Raw genomic sequence first — 22,132 nt, 5'->3', positions numbered from 1 at the left:
TTGTAGACACCTCTAGTTAGGTTTAGGTTCCTAGATTCCTTGTAGCTTTCACTTTTTCTTGTTCAGTCTATCATGTAAAAGATGAACATTTTACTTAATGAAAAAGCTTTTTTACCTTTGAGGTTTCCTCCTATTTCTTTTGATTTTTGTCGCCCCCATGTTTTATCTCCATGTAGTCTAGCTGGTGTGGGTTTTGTGGAAGCACTATCATTTGCCCTCGTGTTGAACCCTTACCATGGCTTGGCCTATCGGTGTTCGAATTGATGTTCTCAAAAAAGAGACTCACAAGGCCAAGAATAGGGCCTTTAAAGTAGAGTAAAGGCTTTTAAAGAAAGAGAAGGTTTGTATCGAGGCCTTGGCGGAGGTAAAGCACTTAAGGGAGAATATCAAAAAAACCAACAAAGTGTATGCTTCAGAGAGAACTCGATCGGTCGAGGTTTGTACAAGATTGGCTAAAGCTACTAAGGAGGCAAAGTGGGATGCTACAGAAAGAATCACATGGTTTCGAAATGAGCTCCACATAGCTCGGGGAAGAATTGCCACCTTGGAACACTTGGTCAGTTTGACTAAGATAGTCGAAAAAGCCAAGTGGGGTGCCATCGAGAAGGTTGTTCAACTCCAAAATGTGCTCCACATAGCTTGAGAAAGGATCACTGCCCTAAAGAATTTAGTCGATAAGGGGAAGTCGACTGTGGTGGAGCTCACAAAAAGGGTGACCACATGCGAGGCATCAATTAGGGCTGCCGAGGATAGAATTGAATGAAAGACGGCAAGATCCATTGCCAACCAAGTCAAGCTCATTTATGGCATACTAGAAGTATCCCTTTTGGGTTATCAGGTTGGCTTCAAGAAGTGTAAGTCTGTGGTCAAGTGGCTCCTCCCAGGGATTAGTGTTGACCTCGATGAAGTTCCACCTCCAGATGATTCTAATTTCCCTACATTTGATGTCATGTTGGATCTGGTGGACAACGCTTCGGATCCAGCCAATGACATTGGTGGCTCGATGGACAAAGGGCCTTCCCAGGCCAAAGATGGTCCCTAGAGGGTGCTCCTCCCAAAGCATAGGGTCGTAGTTGCTAGTGTACATGTTCATGTATATATTTTTTGGGTTGCCCATTATTTATTGAGCATTGTAATCAGTGGATCCAACCTTTGGATTTTAATGAAACAAACTTATTTGAACTATTGTGTTGTGCTCTATTGGTAATATTTTTTCGATGCTATCTCGGTGTAGTAGTCTAGGTAGTATTGTCAATTTGTTTTGAGCGCCTGTTTACCCTACGACCCTTGGCCGGCTAAGATCCTTCAAGTTCTCGTCAACCCATAGTCGGCAGTAGTTTTTGGATTTGATTAAGTCCATGTTAGGTTCCAGTGAGATTTTGTGATTTGTCCTATGGAGGGTTTTTGCTACCCAATTTTGTCCTTCGTGACTTTGGCCGTCATGATTTTTAGCAAGGATTTGTATATGTGGGCTTTGAAGGTCCTTATAAGTTAGCCCTCCCTTGTCACATGATCAAAATTTTTGTTAGCTCATCTCACTTTCCCAAGAGGGGCCTCCGAGAGATCTTATAGGTTAGCCCTCGCTTCTTGGTCACCGAGATCTTCAATTTTAACTTGAATCGGTGGGCTTCGAGGATCCTTATAGATTAGCCCTCACTTCTTGCATGATCAAGATTTTTGTCAGCTCATCTCACTTTCATATGAGGGGCCTTCAAGGATCCTTATAGGTTAGCCCTCACTTCTTGGTCGCTAAGGTCTTCGACCCCTGACCTCGATTGATGGGCTCCAAGGGTCCTTATATATTAGCCCTTACTTCTTGCACGATCAAGATTTCTATCAGTTCAGCTCGCTTTCATATGAGGGGCCTCCGAGGATCCTTATAGGTTAGCCCTTGCTTTTTGTTCGTCGAGATTTTCAACCTTGACCTAGATCGGTGGGCTCCAAGGGTCTTTATAGGTTAACCCTCGCTTTCATATGATCAAGATTTTCATCGGCTCAGCTAGCTTTTGTATAAGAGACCTTCGAGGGGCCTCCAAGTATCCTTATAAGTTAGCCCTCACTTCTTGGTCGCCGAGGTCTTCAGCCTTGACTTGGATCGATAGGCTCTGAGGGTCCTTATAGGTTAGCTCTTGCTTCTCGCATGACCAAAATTTTCATCGCTCAACTCACTTTCATATGAGGGCCTTCGAGAGTCCTTATAGGTTAGGCCTCACTTCTTGATTGTTGAGATTTTTGGTTCTGACTTGGATCGGTGGGCTCGAGGATCCTTAAGGTTAGCCTTCACTTCTCACACGATCAAGATTTTTGTCGACTCAGCTCACTTTCATACGAGAGGTTGGGCTTTGAGGGTCCTTATTGATTAGCCCTCATTTCTCATACGATCAAGATTTCTGTCAATTCTACTTATTTTCGTATAAGGGGCATTTGAGTGTCCTTGTAGGTCAGCCCTCGCTTCTTGATCGTCAAGGTCTTCGATCCTGACTTGGATTGATGGGCTCCGAGAGTCCTTATAGGTTAGCCTTTACTTCTTGCATGATCAAGATTTCTATTAGCTTAGCTTGCTTTCATAGGAGGGGCCTCCAAAGATCCTTATAGATTAGCCCTTGCTTCTTGGTCGCTGAGATCTTCGACCCAAATGTTGTCACTAGTGGAACAAGGTCTTATGAGCATATACAAAATTTATGAATTTTTGAAAGAAAATTACTTTTTATTGAAAAAGAGGTTGTTACACTATTGGTAATACATTCACAAGCTGTCTGAGTTCCAAGGCCGTTGTAGCGATGTCCCATCTAGCTGCTTCAAGTAGTAGGTTCCGAGCCTGATGACCTTATCTACTTAGTAAGGACCTTCCTAATTGGAAGATAGCTTTCTACATTTGTTTGACTGAGACATCTCATCTAGGTGCAGCACCAGGTCACCAACCCTGAATGTTTTTCCTTAGACTCGAGAGTTATAGTATCACACAACCTTATATTTATAGGCTGCCATCCTCACTCAATCTTTTTCTTGGACTTCTTTGAGTAAATCCAAATTTGCTTGGAGCCATTGTGGGTTATTTTGTTCATCATAGTTCTTGTCTCACAATGAAGGAAGTCTGATTTTCACTGGGAAGATCACCTCCGTCCTGAAGGAGAGGTTGAAGGGGGTCTCGTTGGTGGGTATTCTTTGCATGGCTCAGTAAACTCAGAGCCATGATGACGCTCATCACCCATGATCCCTTGACATGATCTAACCTACATTTCAAGCCCTATAGAAGAGTTTGATTAGTTATCTCGACCTTTCCATGTTGAAGGATCACTTTTCTCTCATGTGGATCTGAGGATATCAGTGATGGATCCCTCTTTACAAGAGTCCATGATGATCCAGACTCTTTAGGGATAGCAAACATCAAGCCCTAGATTCAGACTTGAATCTAGATACCGCCCACCCCCTTCTAGGGAAGGGAGCATAGGTGATGCCTTGGGCGATGTGCAAAACTAGAGAGAGAGATAGAGAGAGAAAAAAAAGAGCACATTTGATTCCACTATCAGTTTAGGATTACAATGTACACATATATATACCCATATATATGGACCAAAACCCTAGCCCAAAACTCTCTCGGCTAATCCATACATGAAATCACTCACCCAAGCCCAAGTCTTGCATGCTCTCATCTTTTGGACTTAATCTCAGTCCAAATCTTTGGTTAGCCCCCTTAAGACCTTTCAAATCAGGCCTTAAGATCCATAGGATCAAACTCGATCCTAACCCCAAATAGAAAATCTGCACAGTTTTACCCACGAAACTGAACTGACTCAATTGCTTTGACTGAGTCAACTCAAACCAAAATTAAGTTGACTCATCTGCATGCCAGCCACAGATTTTTGAAATCTGTCTTTTTATTTGGCCATTTTCTCTGAGACTTAGTCGACCTAGTCTCAGTCTGAGTCAACTAAGACTCAGAAACTGCTTTTTTCCTGCAGTCTTCATTCTTGGCTCTAGTTCCTTGCTCCATCTTATGTCTTCAAGTCTCTGGAGCACCAACAAAATCCCTCAGGATCCTCAACACTTGGCCTCAAGTCTGTAGAGAGCTTGGTGCGGACACCAGAGCCATCAAAAATCGGCAACATAATTTAAGTTCGATTTGGATCGAAGAAGCCTCATTAAATTGATTCTACTTCAGTTATTTATTTTCAGTCAATAAATTTTAATGCATTTGGCTTTGGGTCCATAGGGCCATACTTGGATTTGTCCACGTCACCTTTGGAGCCACCACTCTCCACATGCCAAGAGAAGAATATGCATGCCAGCATATGCCGTGCTCATGCCAAGTTGTGTCAAGCATCAAGCACCCACATGAAATTCCATTTCTTCTTTAGAATTCCTTAAGAGTTCTTGGCTACTTATTTTGTTGAAGGCTGATTTCTTTCCTATGGTAGATTATAATGCTTTACTTTTTTGTGGAGGGTTGATTTCTTCCTTGTAAAAATAAGAGATTCCTAAACAAATAGGACCCTTAGAGTCCTATATAAATCCTTGTATCTTTCATGAAAGAAAAACAATGAATGATTTTACAAACTCCACAAATACTTGTGTCAATCGCTCCGAGAGGGAGAGGGTGTGAGACCCAAAATCGCCGCACAAGGGGAGGGTGTGAGGCCCACTTTCTATCCTATTCCTTCTACTTAAGATTCAGTGTTCCTGCGACTCTGATCGACTCCACCATCTACCCACGCAAGCCTATTCCGTCAAGAGAAGATCTGTCTCCTCCAGAATTTTCATCTGTTGTGCTGAGAGAAGGAGTGATTTCTTATTCTACAGATCATATGCTGTCAAGGACCTTCGTTCCTTAACAGTTGATCTTTGATTTTTTTTTTTTTTAATCCGATGTTGGTAAAGACCTAGTTCTTTATCGATGGATCTGTTTGGTTAAAAGATTAAGAGCCCTAATCAGAGTAGTTTCTTAACTATCACGATCCGGATTCTTATCATCTTCTTAGATTTTCTCACGGGTTTAATGTTTTATTTTCTCTCGTTCCATTCTTATTTCTTTTTTTGCATCTATTCGTGAGCATGTTTAATTTCTGCTATCTGTTTATGAAATTTTCTATTACTAATTGTTTACTGATCTCTCGAATGGCATTCGTCTGTATCATTTAGATTGATCTCGCTTTAGTCTCGTATCAATCAATCACGCCTCCTGAGCAGAGTATAGGCAACTATACTGTCTGTCCTGGGAATAATGAGCCCCTGGCCGGACGTGATTTGTTGTTGATGAACAGAAGAGAGCTTGATTATTAGGATTGATTTTCTTTTTTAGGATTGTCCCGCATCAATTTGGTATCAGAGCAGGTTGATTAGGGCTTTAGTTTAAATTCAGCAATTTAAATTTTCGCAAGTTAAATTTTCGCACTCTAAATTTCGTACTTTACTTTCAAGCATTTTAATTTTATTGCACCTTATTTCTGCATCTTAGAGTTGCATGACCACTAGATCAGGTACCTGGTACCAACATCCTACTTCCCCACCCAACACCAATATTGATCCCAATATAGCAGCCATCATTAATGCTCTGACTGAAAAGTTTGATGACATGAAAAATTTTATGAAAGCCATGGATGAGAGAATAGTGGTATTAGAAGAAGCTAGGCAGAAACAATCTGAACCTGAGTCTCCCCGACTACCTATAGGACAAAGAGGTAGGAATCTAGAACTTGATCGACTTATAGGGGCACGCCCGCATCATAACCAGTTCGATCAAGATGAGCATATTCTTAGGAATGTAAAAGTCGAAGCCCCAAGTTTTGATGGTTGTCTAGATCCGAGAGAGTACCTAGATTGGGAATCAGGTATGGACCACTATTTTGGATGGTACGAAATGTCTGAAGCAAGGAGAGTTAGGTTTGCTAGGATGAAATTGGTGAGGCAAGCCCGACTTTATTGGGAAAGTGTTGAGCGTCTTCTCAATCAGAGAAGACAAGATCCGATAGAAACCTGGGATGAGATGAAAGAAAAACTCAGAGAGAAGTACCTCCCCACCTCTTACCAACAAAGACTTTTAGATCAATGGCAGAGGCTTACTCAAGGGAATAGATCAGTCACCGAGTATATCACAAGATTTGATGAATACCTCATGAGATGTGGAGTAGCTGAAGATAGAGTTGTTACCTTATCTAGATTTAGAGCTGGATTACGAGAGGATATTCAGCGTGAGCTCTTTCTGCGAGAGGTAACCACGTTGGAACAAGCTTATCAACTTGCCTTAGATTTTGAAAGATTTTCTAGATATTCGACTCCCCGTCGTCCTGAACCCAACCGAGTAACCCCTTCTGGATCGAGACCTAATATTAATCAAACTCCTAGTAACAGACCTCCACTTACAAATCCTATTGGGAGAAAAGAAGATAAAGGAAAAGGAGCTATAGGAGAGTTATCAAAAGGAAGTAGTTCTCGATCTCATTGCTTCAAGTGCCATGGTTACGGTCACTTTGCTGCACAATGCCCCAACCGATCATTATTCGTAGAAGAATTAGAAGGAGAAACTCTAGAAAATATTGAGGAGGAAGTTTATGAAGCTGATCCAGATTTAGCCGAGCAATTTGAGAGTACTGAGGACATCCTAGGTTATGCCACACCTGAGTCAGACCTTAGGCTTGGAGTCGTTAGGTATGTCCTAGCCCAAACTAAGGAAAGTGAAGACTGGCGTAGGACCTCTATTTTCCATACCTTCATAAAATTTGGCGATAAAATTTGTAAGGTGATCATTGATAGCGGTAGCTGTATCAACGCCATCTCCACCGACACGGTTAAGCGATTAGGATTAACTCCCGTAGATCATCCTAGTCCATACCGTGTGTCTTGGATTGATTCCTCCTCTATTCCCATCAAATTTAGATGTCGTGTGCCCATCCAGCTTCATTCCTATCAGGATCATGTGTGGTGCGATGTCTTACCCATGGAAGTCGGAAGTATCATATTAGGTCGGCCTTGGCTATTCGACAATGATGTTACGATTTATGGCCGTACCAACTCCTGCAGCTTTACTCATCAGGGTAAGAAGATCACGATTAATCCTTCCCCACCTAAGGCTACTAATAGAAAGATAGGCGATGGACCAAAAGAAAATCTTAAGAAGAAAAGCCTCAATCTGATAGGTGCTAAAGAATTAGAGACGATCATGAGTGAAGGATCACCAGTTTGGATGCTTGTTGCTAGAGAAGTTCATGAGGATTCTAAGGTGGATTATCCTAAGGAAGTAGCTAGCCTTCTTGCTGAGTTTCATGATGTCTTTCCTGAGGATCTTCCAGATTACTTACCGCCTATGAGAAACATTCAACATGCCATTGATTTAGTTCCTGGATCTACCCTACCCAACTTGCCCCACTATAGGTTGAACCCTAATGAGCATGCTGAGCTACAAAGACAAGTTGGAGAGCTGATAAAAAAAGGATTTGTGAGGGAGAGTTTGAGTCCTTGCGCGGTTCCTGCACTACTGACTCCAAAGAAGGATGGTACATGGAGGATGTGCATAGATAGCCGTGCCATTAATAAGATCACCATTAAGTATCGCTTTCCCATCCCTAGGTTAGATGACATGTTAGATATGATGGCCGGATCCACTATCTTTTCTAAGATCGATCTTAAGAGTGGTTACCATCAAGTAAGGATTAGACCGAGAGATGAGTGGAAAACTGCTTTCAAGACAAAAAATGGTTTATATGAGTGGATGGTGATGCCATTTGGATTATCTAATGCCCCTAGTACCTTCATGAGGTTGATGACCCAAGTACTACGACCATTTATAGGAGTATTTGTAGTCGTATATTTTGATGACATTTTGATCTATAGTCGAACTAGGGAAGACCATTTAGATCACCTCCAAAGAGTGTGTCAAGTTCTTAAAACAGAAAGCTTGTATGCTAATCCTAAGAAGTGCGCTTTTATGACAGACCATATCATCTTTTTAGGTTTTGTTGTTACCCCCAATGGTGTATCTGCTGATCCTGAAAAGATTAGAGCAATAGTTGAGTGGCCGGTGCCCAAGAGTGTGCATGACGTGCAGAGTTTTCATGGATTAGCAACTTTTTATCGTAGGTTCATAAAAGGGTTTAGCACCATAGTCGCTTCCATCACTGACTGCATTAGAAAGGAAAATTTTGAATGGACTAGGGCAGCCAATAGAGCCTTTCTAGACATTAAGGACAAGATGACTCATGCCCCAATCTTACGTCTCCCTGATTTTTTTAAGGTTTTTGAAGTAGCGTGCGATGCGTCAGGAGTTGGGATTGGTGGTGTCCTTAGTCAAGAAGGTCATCCGGTAGCATACTTTAGCGAGAAACTTAACGATTCTAAACTCAAGTATTCTACCTATGATAAGGAGTTTTATGCGGTAATTCAAGCTTTAAGATATTGGAGGCATTACCTGCTACCGCAAGAATTTGTTTTGTACTCTGATCATGAGGCCCTTAGATTCCTGAATTCTCAAAAGAAATTGAATCATAGACACGGTAGGTGGGTCGAGTTTTTGCAAGCCTATACTTTTGTTTTGAAACACCGTGCAGGTGTAGAGAATCGTGCTGCTGATGCCCTGAGTCGTCGTCATACTTTGCTGTCCACCGTTAGTATAGAAGTTGTTGGTTTTGATAAGATTAAAGAAAATTATGAGGAGTGTCCAGATTTTGGTGACATACTTACCGCTTTACGTAAGGGGCCATCTAGAGAACGTAGTGAATATACCCTTCAGGATGGTTACCTATTTAGAGAAACTAGGCTGTGTATCCCCCGTACATCTTTGAGAGATTTTTTAGTTTGAGAATTACATGCTGGAGGATTAGCTGGACACTTTGGTAGGAATAAAACTATAGAGTTGGTAGAAGCCCAGTTCTTTTGGCCAAGCTTGAAAAGAGATGTCGCCCGAATTGTTGCCCAATGTAGAACATGTGCCGTGGCCAAGCAGAGAAAATAAAACACCGACTTATATACACCCTTACCTATACCAGACTGTCCTTGGCAAGATATTAGTATGGATTTTGTTTTGGGATTACCTAGGACAGCCAGGAAGCATGATTCCATTCTAGTGGTTGTAGATAGATTTTCAAAAATGGCCCATTTCTTGCCCTGTTGCCAAACGTCTGATGCGTCGAAAGTTGCAAGGATATACTTTGATGAGATTGTTAGACTACATGGATTGCCTAAAACCATTGTTTCTGATAGGGATGTTAGATTTATGAGCTACTTTTGGAAAACCCTATGGCATCTTTTAGGCACAAAACTAAAGTTTTCTTCTGCCTATCATCCGCAAACAGACGGTCAGACCGAAGTGGTTAATAGGAGTCTTGGAAATCTTTTGCGTTGCTTGATTGGGGAACATATGGGTAACTGGGATCTTTTGCTGCCCCGAGCCGAATTTGCATATAATAGCTCTGTTAATAGGTCCATTGGCATGAGTCCTTTTGAAGTAGTTCATGGATATCAACCTAGAAAACCAATAGACCTCATCCCACTACCCATGCATGCTAGGATTTCCGAATCTGCAGAGTCATTTGCACAGCATGTCAAGAGTCTGCATAAAGAGATCAGTAAAAAAATTAGTATGAGTAATAAAGTTTATAAACATAATGCAGATTCTCATCGACGTGTTCAAGAGTTTGCAGAGGGAGACTATGTGATGGTTCGATTGAGGTCTGAACGGTTTCCTCCCGGAACAGTGAAGAAGTTACATGCCCGAGGAGCAGGTCCATTTAAGATCATAAAAAAAATCGGATCAAATGCGTATGTTGTGGACCTACCTTCTGATTTTGGAATTAGCTCTACTTTTAACATTACAGATCTTGTCGCCTATAAAAAACCAACTCGGATACCTAGTGAGCCATTTGAGCCTGAACCAACCTTTGAGAGCGAACCTATCCCTGAGTGTCCACCAGCCAAAATGTCAGCAAAACACGATCAGATTGAGAGAATTTTGGATGAGCAGATCCTTTCCACCCGGAGTCGAGGCTATCAGCGGTATCTAGTTAGATGGCGAGGTCGACCGGAGTCTGAAGATACCTGGATCACTTGAGAAGAGCTGCAACGCATTGATCCCGATCTACTTGAGCGTCACCAGAGCGAAATCGACCCACACTCGACAGGGTCGAGTTTTTCCCACCTCGGGAGAATTGGTGCGGACACCAGAGCCATCAAAAATCGGCAACATAATTTAAGTTCGATTTGGATCGAAGAAGCCTCATTAAATTGATTCTACTTCAGTTATTTATTTTCAGTCAATAAATTTTAATGCATTTGGCTTTGGGTCCATAGGGCCATACTTGGATTTGTCCACGTCACCTTTGGAGCCACCACTCTCCACATGCCAAGAGAAGAATATGCATGCCAGCATATGCCGTGCTCATGCCAAGTTGTGTCAAGCATCAAGCACCCACATGAAATTCCATTTCTTCTTTAGAATTCCTTAAGAGTTCTTGGCTACTTATTTTGTTGAAGGCTGATTTCTTTCCTATGGTAGATTATAATGCTTTACTTTTTTGTGGAGGGTTGATTTCTTTCTTGTAAAAATAAGAGATTCCTAAACAAATAGGACCCTTAGAGTCCTATATAAATCCTTGTATCTTTCATGAAAGAAAAACAATGAATGATTTTACAAACTCCACAAATACTTGTGTCAATCGCTCCGAGAGGGAGAGGGTGTGAGACCCAAAATCGCCCCACAAGGGGAGGGTGTGAGGCCCACTTTCTATCCTATTCCTTCTACTTAAGATTCAGTGTTCCTGCGACTCTGATCGACTCCACCATCTACCCACGCAAGCCTATTCCGTCAAGAGAAGATCTGTCTCCTCCAGAATTTTCATCTGTTGTGCTGAGAGAAGGAGTGATTTCTTATTCTACAGATCATATGCTATCAAGGACCTTCGTTCCTTAACAGTTGATCTTTGATTTTTTTTTTTTTAATCCGATGTTGGTAAAGACCTAGTTCTTTATCGATGGATCTGTTTGGTTAAAAGATTAAGAGTCCTAATCAGAGTAGTTTCTTAACTATCACGATCCGGATTCTTATCATCTTCTTGGATTTTCTCACGGATTTAATGTTTTATTTTCTCTCGTTCCATTCTTATTTCTTTTTTTGCATCTACTCGTGAGCATGTTTAATTTCTGCTATCTGTTTATGAAATTTTCTATTACTAATTGTTTACTGATCTCTCGAATGGCATTCGTCTGTATCATTTAGATTGATCTCGCTTTAGTCTCGTATCAATCAATCACGCCTCCTGAGCAGAGTATAGGCAACTATACTGTCTGTCCTGGGAATAATGAGCCCCTGGCCGGACGTGATTTGTTGTTGATGAACAGAAGAGAGCTTGATTATTAGGATTGATTTTCTTTTTTAGGATTGTCCCGCATCAGAGCTACATGCCTCCATCCTAAGACCACTCCTATCCTAACCCCTAAGACCACATCTGTCCTAGTCTCGCAGAGTCAACACCCTAACTCCTTCATGGCCTCTCAAGGCTTGAGAGCACCACACCAACTCCTACAATCTTCATCTTGATGCTTCCAAGCCTTGGCTAACTTGGCAATGTCCTCTTGCATGATCCTGCTGTCGATGTATATCCTAACAGCCCCTTGTACGAACATCCTTACCACCTCCAACTTTTTTCAGCTTCTGAGCTCTCTTAGAGACCTTTGGGATGACCGCCTTTATCGTTGAAGATTTTTGCTTGCTTCTTGGCACCACCTTGGATCTTATTGTAGGCTCCCTTCTGCTTGGCAGCTATATCACTTACCTTAGACTTTCCTAAAGAGATTGTAGCATTCCTATGTCGGCACTCTCTACAACTGATGCTTCACCTGATGTGGTCCTTTCAGAGCCATGCCTCTCCATCTGTAGACTCTACTCCACCTGGCTTTGTACAAAACTGGCCCTGGTGCTGGGATGTCGCTCCTCCCTTTGTACCTCTTTATTTTGAACTCATACCAAAACACCCTCTCCACCTGTGAAGCCACCTCTGTTCGGTGCTCCACTTGAATCTAAAGTCCATATGGTGCTATAGAAATCAATCCTATACCCAAGGCTAACTATCCAATGCTGTCGTGCTGGGCCTGCCACTGCACCTCGATCGCTGTCATTGTCCGTTCGGACCCTCCGTACTTTGCAGATCCCTTTGAAGCCATTGCAGACCCTCCGCATCCTGTGGGCTCCTTTGAAACCAATAAAAGCTCATCCAACTCTTCTGATTCAGCGACTGAAATTAAAAAATTGAGTCTTTTCCATCTACACCTACACTAACTGTCGCTTCAACTTCTCTTGAAGGAACTACAGCTCAAATTCTGTCTGGACTCAGACCCACCTATCTCATCTGAGGCTCACCATAGCCTCCTCATAGGTATCTAGTGTGGGGAAAATTTAGTGCAGGGGTAAAATAGTAATTTTAATTTTTTTTTAAAATTATGATTTTATAGTGGAAAAATATTAATTAATCTAATTAATTAACATGAATTTATCCTACACTAGGATCTAAATATGATATATAGCATGCATTCATTTAAATTTGAATTTCAAATTCAAACAGTAAACACTTTACTGTAATGTGTTCAGAATATAATACCTTTGTGCGGGTAGTAGATCGTCGCAATCTGATCATCGTCGGGAGAGTCTGATCATCACGATACAGCCACACAGTGTGTTTGACCTCTGCGGATCATCCACACGAAGCTTCCGATCTGATCGACTTCTCACGAGTACTAGCTCGTTGTAGAGCCCTTTTGACGGTCGATGCTGATCGAACTCCTTCGATCGATGTCTGTCGATTCTTCGGACACTCCGATTCATCAACAGACGTGCTTGAGAGGATGTTGAAGATCTTCCTGAGATTTTGTGAGCTCACGATACTCGTAGCTCACTTTTTCACTTCTCGAACCTCAGACTAAAACTCTAGAAAACTCACTGGAAACCTTGCACCCACTTTTCTTTCTTTTCTTTCATTTTCTCTTGGAAGGATATGGACTTCCTTCTCACGCACAAGACTTTTTATGCCCCAAAATTTTTCTTCAAAAATCTTCTTCTTGCACGCCCCACTCTTCTCCTCCTTTTATAACAACATCAAATGTCTTATCCAAAAGAAAGGATAAAGATGAGTAATTGCACATTTGAATTCAAATCAAATTTTGAATTCAAATGGACACCAACTCATCCCTTATCCACTAAAGGCATGAGGCGTGGCTTAAATTGTGCATGGAGTGATTTCATGAGAAACCTTTTCTCATGTAATAAATAGGGCATAAAAAAAAGGGATAAGGTGCAAAGATTGATTGCCCATTCAAATTCAAACTTTATTTTAAATTTGAATGGCCAACCAATCATCCTTATCCATTCATTTAGCACATTAAAGTGAGGTGTGGAGAAGGGCTTGGCATGAGAAAAAAATTCATGAGAAGTTCCTTCTCATGAATTCAAATGGGTGCAATGGAAGTGAGGTAGCGCATGGAGATTGGGTCAAAGTGGTTTAATTATTTAAACTAACCTAATTGAACCAAATAATTTAGGTCCAATTAGACTAATTTAAACCCAACTAAATTAGGCTTAAATAGGCTCAATAAAATCCTAATCAAATCAAGAATTGACTAAGCCCAACCCCTGATCAAATCAGGGACCAAACCATCTTGATGATTAGGTCAACTCTTAACCTAATCGGGTCAAGCCCAACTGAATCCAATTCAATTGGACTTGATCCAAAAATAATTACTCAATCAAATTGAGTTAATTAGTGATCAAATCACTAATTAAATCTCTCATAAATACTGAGTCCAAATTCGATGGGCAATCAAGCATCAGAATTCATCGATATATAACCCTGATCGAAAAGTCCCAACCAGTGGTACTCTTGACCCCGGTACCCATAATGTGTGGAACTCATGATCAGAGAATCCTGATTCTCAATCACTGAGTTCCAAACATGTAAGATTCTACATCAGCCATCAGATCAGATAGGAACCTCTAATGTGTGTGATCCCGCAGGTTCGAACCTAAGCCGGTAGCACAGGAACCAATTCCTGTACTAATCGAAGTGACCATCTAGCAATGGTACCCGATGTTTGGATACGTCGAAGAGTCGCAATCGCAACACTCAGAACCTACATGAATATGGTTACTGTATAATTCATCCTTTTGACCCCTGTGTTTAGGACGACTCAGGGTTAAACTGTCAACCCTGATCAGATCATCCGAATCATGCTCAACTCAAACAGTCTTGTGACTCCTCACAAGGACTACCCTGGTCAAAGTTTTGCTAAATTGAAACATGACTGTATACAGCTCCTAAACTGGAGTGGTCAATCCCATCTTGACACACGCACCGATAAGTCAAGTACTTGACTACACCCAGCAGCCTTCCGTCACTGAATTAGAAATTTAGGTAGTCTAGTGCCTAAGTGCAGTGAGTTGCTTGCAAGTCACCATGGAGGTCTCTGGTCGGAGGGATATTTATACCCATATTCCATCGGAGCAAATCTTGACAGCAGAAATAGCTCCGAAATAGATCACGTTCAGTGTAGATATACCCTTAAATCTCACTTGTATGTCATATCAGTGTCTCTACACTCATTGGTTAAGAGGACAACCAACCTATATGGCACACAATGACCTATGCTTGATAAACATTATCATCCTTGGTAACAACGTATCATTTGGTCGCGAACAGATTTAAGGACTAAACGACAAATCCTCCTTTGTCGAGTCTAAATAGTCTTAAGGACTTCACCACAACATAGGAGTTCATTAGAAGATGAAATATTTTGTGATGAAAAATATCAAAATAATTTTTATTAATTCATAATTCATGTACATATACAAAAAATGAGCACAACCATCAACAGACTGATGATTGGTTTTGGGATACTATTTTCAACAATCTCTCACTTGGCCTAAAGCCAATTGGTGCAGTATCTAATACCCATCTTCGACTTGTAGTTGTCGAACTCCTTCACCGCAATGACTTTAGTGAATGGGTCAGCCAGGTTCTCCTTCTCGTCGATCTTTTAAAGATCGACGTCACCTCGATCCACAATTTCTCAGATGAGATGGTAGCGGCACAAAATATGCTTCGTCCGCTGGTGTACCTTTAGTTTCTTCGTCTGAGCAATGGCTCTAGAGCTGTCACAGTAGAGCAAAACTGGACCAACAATGGAGGGTGCTACTTCGAGCTCGGTGATGAATTTTCTCAGCCACACCGCTTCTTTGGCAGCATCTGATGCAGCAACATACTTCATCTCGCAAACTGAATCAGCCACTGTGTGCTGCTTGAAACTTTTCCAGCAGATAGCCCCACCATTAAGGATAAAAATAAATTCCGACACACTTTTGCTGTCATCGTGATCAGACTAGAAACTAGAGTCTGTAAACCCTATAAGTCTCAAGTCCGATTCACCATAAACAAGCCACTGGTCCTTAGTATTTCTTAAATACTTCAGGATGATTTTAACAACCTTTCAGTGATTCTCTCCTGGATCAGATTGGTATCTACTCACAACCCCTAGTGAGTATGCCACATCTGGTTGTAGGAACCAGATCTAGAGTTTCAGGGTTAGATCTTGAAACTTTTTCAAGATCATACAGTGGAAGACTAAAATAAATCAAAATTTATTTTCTAAAACTAGAGAATCCCTAGATCTAAGATCCTATTATATGATTATTACATAGCATTAAATCAAAAATTAAAATATATAAATATAGCATGAACTACATGTTGATCATATCAACATGTTTCTATACCACATCTAATGTATGTATTAAACAATAGATCAGATCTATTACCTTGCAAGTTAGATGCTCTAACCTCGCTGATCCGGGCTTAAGGATGATGTTGCAAGCCGCACACGCATCCGACCTCTAGGAGTCATCCACACGAGCCCACGAATCTCGATCAGAAGTTCTGCTTCAGGAAATCAGCACAGTATGCTAGTACTGCGCTGATCCTTCTTTGACGGTTGATCAGGTGCCTCCTTCTTCTTGATTTGGACTCTTTCAAAGATGGAAAGTAAAAGGAGAAGTTTCAGATCTGAGACGCTCTCAGGAAACTCAAGATGGAGGGAGGAAAGATATGAAAACAAAAAACCTTAGAAGAAGACCCTCTTCTTCTTCACATTTTTCTCTCTAGACACCCTAACTTGCGTCTTTTATATCTTCAAAGCACAGTGAGTTGCTTGCAAGTCACTGAGGCGATCTCAAGTCTAAGGGACACTTATACCTATATCCCATCAGAGACATTTTCGACAGTAGAATACTCTAAAGTTGGTCACGTTCAATGATGATGTATCCTTATATCTCACCTGTATGCCATACCAGTGTCTCCACACTCCTTGGTTAAGAGGACAACCAACCCATATGGCCTACAGCGACCTATGCTTGATAGAAGCTGTCGTCCTTATTAACAGCTTATCATTTGGTCGTGAACAGTTTTAAGGACTAATCGATAAATCCTCTCTTTATCGAACTTAAATAGTCCTAAGGACTTCATCATAACAACGGAGTTCATTAGAAGATGAAAGCTTATGATGAAGATGCCAAATATATTTTATTTATTAACAAATCAATTACAATACTTGGTTGCTCAACCGTCAACAGCTTGACGATTGGCTTTTTGGGACACATTTCCTAACACTGGTCGTGTACATGTCATGGCATACATGATAGATCCCACTGCCGAAGCATATGAAATCCTACCCATACACTCTCTCTCTTGAGGTATTGTCGGACAATCCCTCTTCGAGAGAGAAATTTCATGGCCTATGAGAAGATAGCCTTTCTTGAAATTCTCTATGCTGAACCTCTTCAGCATAGTATCAATATACGTGGACTGAGATAAATCAAGCAACTTTTTAGATCTATCCCTATAGATCCTCATCCCTAAGATGTAGGAAGCTTCTCCCAGATCCTTCATGGAGAACTGTGACGACAGCCAAATTTTTATTCCCTGTAATGCAGGGACATCATTCCCAATTAAGAGAATGTCATCCACATACAATACAAAAAATACTACTACTGGACCATTAGCCCACTTATAAATGCATGGCTCTTCTCCATTCTTAACGAAGCCATACGTCTTGATCATCTTATCAAAACATATGTTCCAACTCCGTGATGCATGCTTAAGTCCATAAATGGACCTCTGTAGCCTGCACACCTTAGACTCATCTATGGATGTGAATCCTTCAGGTTGTATCATATACACCTCTTCATCCAGCTCTCCATTTAGGAAAGCTGTCTTCACATCCATCTGCTAGATTTCATAGTCCAGATGGACAGCTATCGCAAGCATAATCTGAATGGATTTGAGCATTGCCACAGGAGAAAATGTCTCGTCATAGTCTATGCCATAATGTTGACGATATCCCTTGGCAACCAGACGGGCTTTATAGGTTTCCACCTTTCCATCTGTGCCTCTTTTCCTCTTGAAGATCCATTTACACCCTATGGGTTTTACTCCTTCGAGTGGGTCAACCAATGTCCACACATCGTTGACCTTCATGGACTCCATTTCAGATTTCATGGCCTCTAGCCATTTCTCAAAGTCGGGTCTCTGCATTGCATCCATGTAGGTGATCGGATCCTCATCATTTTCATCAAGTTCGATAGGATCTTCATCTCGGACCAAGAAACCATAGTATCTGTCCGGTTGACATGGTACTCTACTAGATCGCCTTAAGGATGCTTGAACAATGGGCTCTGGATCTGATCTAATCAAATCCGGTTCAGGTTCAGCAACTTGTGTCAGTTTTTTTAGCTATCGAACTTCGTCAAGTTCGATCTTAGAGGCAACAGTCCCTTCACCAAGAAACTCCTTTTCCAAAAAGATTGCCTTAAGTCTGACAAACACTTTTTGCTCATCAGCTAGGTAGAAGTAATACCCTTTGGTCTCTTTTAGGTACCCTATAAAATTACACTTGTCAGACCTAGGTCCAAGCTTGTCCGTAATTAAATGTTTAACATAAGCCGGACACCCTCAAACCCTAAGATGCGAGAGTACTGGCTTACATCCTATCCATATCTCATATGGCGTTTTAGTTACAAACTTACTCGAAACTCTATTTAGAAGGTAACAAGCCGATTCGAGCGTATATCCCCAGAGGAAGATCGGCAGACCAGCAAACCCCATCATGGATCGAACCATGTCCAACAAGGTCCGATTCCTCCTTTCAGACACACCATTATGCTGTGGTATTCCAAGAGGTGTCCACTGAGAGAGAATTCCATTCTCTCCAAGATATGTCAGAAAATTATTGAAAAGGTATTCACCTCCTCGATCAGATCGAAGAGTTTTAATACACTTTCTAGTTTGTTTTTCTACCTCATTTCGAAATAGTTTGAACATTTCAAATGACTCCGACTTATGCTTCATTAAATAGACATATCCATACCTCGATAGGTCATCTGTGAAGGTTATGAAGTAGAAATATCCATCTTTTGCACTTGAGCTCATGGGTCTACATACATCAGAATGTACCAGAGCCAAGAGTTCGCTGGCTCGCTCACCTTTTTTCAGTGAAAGGTGACTTGATCATTTTATCAAGAAGACATGGCTCACAGGTTGGAAGTAATTCACAATCACTTACTTCAAGAATTCCTTCTTGAGCCAACCTGTTTATCCTATTTTTATTGATATGACCTAGCCTACAGTGCCAAAGGTAGACTTCTGACATATAATCTATTCTAGGGCATTTACCAGAGATTTGAACCACATTAACAGGTTGTGATAGAAAGTAAATTCCATTATTAAGTTATCCAACAAACATTATAACACCATTCAAAATGATATTGCAAATATTTTTTTTTATTAAAAATTGATAACCGTTCATGGCCAAAAGGCCTACAGAAATAATATTTAATAAAAAGCTTGGACAATAGTGACATTCACTCAGAATTATGTTTCGAGAATTGATTACAAGGTTCATGATTCCTAATGCTAGAACTGGAACTTTGCTTCTGTTGGGTACAAAATACCCTCAGCCGAAGTTCTCAACGGGATTAACCCTTGCGAGTCTCCTCCGACTCCGGCTACAGGGAGACTTCGTCCGAACTCCTATGGGAGCCGAACTTCGTTCCCAACCTCAGCTGCTGAAAGGCTCCAACCGAACTCCTACGAGAGCCAGACTCCGCCCACAACTTCAACTGCAAGGAAGACTCCGCCCGGACTCCTATGGGAGCCGGGCTCCGTCCCCAACTTCAACTGCTGGTAAGCTTCGTCCGGACTCCTACGGGAGCCGGACTTTGCCCCTGACTTTAATTGCAGGAAGACTCCGACCGGACCCCTACGGGAGCCGGGCCTCGTCCCCGACTCCGGCTGCAGACAGACCTTGTACGGACTCCTACGGGAGCCAGACTCCGCCCACAACTCCAACTGCCAAGAAGACTCCATCCGGACTCCTACGGGAGCCGGGCTCCATCCCCAACTTCAACTGCAAGGAAGACTCCACCCAGACTCCTACGGGAGCCGGGCTCCGTCCCCAACTTCAACTGCTGGTAAGCTTCATCCGAACTCCTATGGGAGCCGGACTTCGCCCCTAACTTTAATTGCAGGAAGACTCCGCCCGGACCCCTACGGGAGCCGGGCCTCATCCCCGACTCCGACTGCAGACAGACCTTGTCTGGACTCCTACGGGAGCCAAACTCCGCCCACAACTCCGACTGCAAGCAGACTCCGCCCGGACTCCTACGGGAGCCGGGCTCCGTCCCTAACTTCAACTGCTGGTAAGCTTCGTCCGGACTCCTACGAAAGCCGGACTTCGCCCCTGACTTTAATTGCAAGAAGACTCCGCCCGGACCCCTACGGGAGCTGGGCCTCGTTCCCGACTTCGGCTGCAGACAGACCTTGTCCGGACTCCTACGGGAGCCGGACTCCGCCCACAACTCCAACTGCAAGGAAGACTCCGTCCAGACTCCTACGGGAGCCGGGCTCCGTCCCCAACTTCAACTGCTGGTAAGCTTCGTCCGGACTCATACGGGAGCCGAACTTTGCCCCTGACTTTAATTGCAGGAAGACTCCGCTCGGACCCCTACGGGAGCCGGGCCTCATCCCTGACTCCGGCTGCAGACAGACCTTGTTCGGACTCCTACGGGAGTCGGACTCCGCCCACAACTCCGACTACAAGCAGACTCCGCCCGGACTCCTACGGGAGCTGGGCTCCATCCCCGACCTCAACTGCTGGAAGGCTTCGCCCGGACTCCTATGAGAGTCGGACTCCGCCCTTGACTTTGACTGCTGGTAAACTCCGTCCGAACTCCTAAGGGAGCCGGACTTCGCCCTTGACTTTGAGTGCAGGTAGACCTCGCCCCGGATCCTACGGGAGCCAGACCTCGTCTCTGACTCTGGCTATGGGAAGACTCCGTCCGGACTCTCATGGGAGCCGGACCTCATCCCCAACTTCGGCTGAAGGAAGACTTCGTTCGGACTCTTACGGGAGTCAGACTTTGGGCTCCTCTCAAACGGATAGCTAACCTCCCCTCTCCGCCAGACACTCCAACCGAACTTCAGCCGACAGGTCTGCACTCCCTGGCATGACGCAGCAACGGCCACGATCCTGCCCCACTTCCTGCGACGGATTTCGTGCGGCCCCATTACTCCCTGGTGGGCCGCAGTAACGGCCACGACTCTGCTCCATTTCCTGCGATGGATTCTACGCGGCTCCATTACTCCCTGACAAACCGCTATGATGCCCATGATCCTGCTCCACTTCTTGCGATGGATACCATGCGATTCTTCCATCCTCTGGCAAGTTGCGACAACAGATGCCGCTCCACTCCCCGCGACAGACTCCACGTGGCCTGTCCCAGTGATAGCCACGATTCCACCCCACTACTCTTCGCAACAAACTTCCCCTGACTCTGGACAGCCCACTGCCAGACAGTTACAGACATTGCTATCAGTCTGTTACTCCCTCCACCTATAAAAGGGGGACCCCAGATACGTTATTCTCTAAGCTCTCATTTTTACCTAGAAACTCTGCTAAAATTTTTGTTCGAGCACTCCATTCTTGTTGAGGCAGAGAACTGACTTGAGCGTCGGAGGGTCTTGCCGGAGCAACCCCACCTCCGGTTTAGACTTCTTTTGCAGGTCCCGACGGCGACCGCGACTCCAGCTTCTCCGGCATAAGCGAATTCTTGCATCAACAGGATTGGTGCTAGAAGGAGGGCCCTGAACCTCCACAGTACCCTTGTTCTTAAAGGAGCACTCAACGAAACCGCCTCTGGTTATCTTCTCTGACATCCGCTCCTCCTTCCCCCACTGGATCCACGCCCGATGTCTTCTCGCGAAGCATCCACACGGCGACCCACGGCCCCCGCAGTCATGTCTCGGGCCCCGATCTCGCCTCTGGTTTCCCAGGCCCCACATCCTCTGGCAATGGTCGCCAGCATGGGGCGGTCGGACGATCAGCCTCCGATGGATTTTGCCAACACCATCTCAGGAGGATCCCGGCAAGAAGCAACCGACGCACTGGCCGTACCCCCCAAGCGACAAAAGATTGAGGAGCCCATAACCTTTACTGAAGAAGATGCTCAGGGAGTTCAATTCCCTCACAACGACGCAGTTGTAGTTTCCTTGAATATAGCAAATTATGACGTCCGCCACATCCTTGTCGACAATGGAAGTTCGGCCGATATTTTGTTCTACGATGCTTTTTCAAGAATATCCATCCTTGACGGCCATTTGAGGCCAATTAGCTCACCTCTGGTAGGGTTTACTGGTGACGCTATTCCGACGGAGGGAATAATAACTTTGGCTGTGGCCGTAGGTCGATATCCAAGGCAATCCAGGGCTCTGGTGAATTTCCTGGTGGTGAAGGCGCCGTCAGTCTACAATGCAATCCTCGACCGACCCGACCTCAATGCTCTCTGAGCCATTGTATCAACCTACCATTTGAAGTTGAAATTCCCCACCAGCCAGGGGATCGAAGAGGTCCGAGGAGACCAAGCCCTGGCCAGACACTGCTACAACATAGCCTTGCAAAGAAGCGACCAGTCCGACCCCTGTCCAGTTGACGGGTTGGATGCCCGCGACGACCTCACTGAAGAGAGGGGCGGCCCAATCGAAGATCTGGTGCCGATCCCTCTGAACGACGGAAACGTGGAGCATGTGGCGATGATTGGCTCCAACCTGGGGGAGGA

At 43.5% G+C, this 22,132-nt stretch overlaps 1 pseudogene; it reads left to right on the top strand.

Moving 5' to 3' along the window:
- Window positions 1-235: 235 nt before the first annotated feature.
- Window positions 236-22,132, top strand: part of LOC105035633 (E3 ubiquitin-protein ligase UPL4-like) — a 164,460-nt pseudogene continuing 142,563 nt past the window's right edge.

Source organism: Elaeis guineensis, chromosome 10 (genome assembly GCF_000442705.2).
Source record: "Elaeis guineensis isolate ETL-2024a chromosome 10, EG11, whole genome shotgun sequence".
Taxonomy (NCBI): Eukaryota; Viridiplantae; Streptophyta; class Magnoliopsida; order Arecales; family Arecaceae; genus Elaeis; species Elaeis guineensis.
The sequence above is the reverse complement of the archived record's forward strand: the minus strand, read 5'-3'. Positions and strand labels throughout refer to the sequence as shown.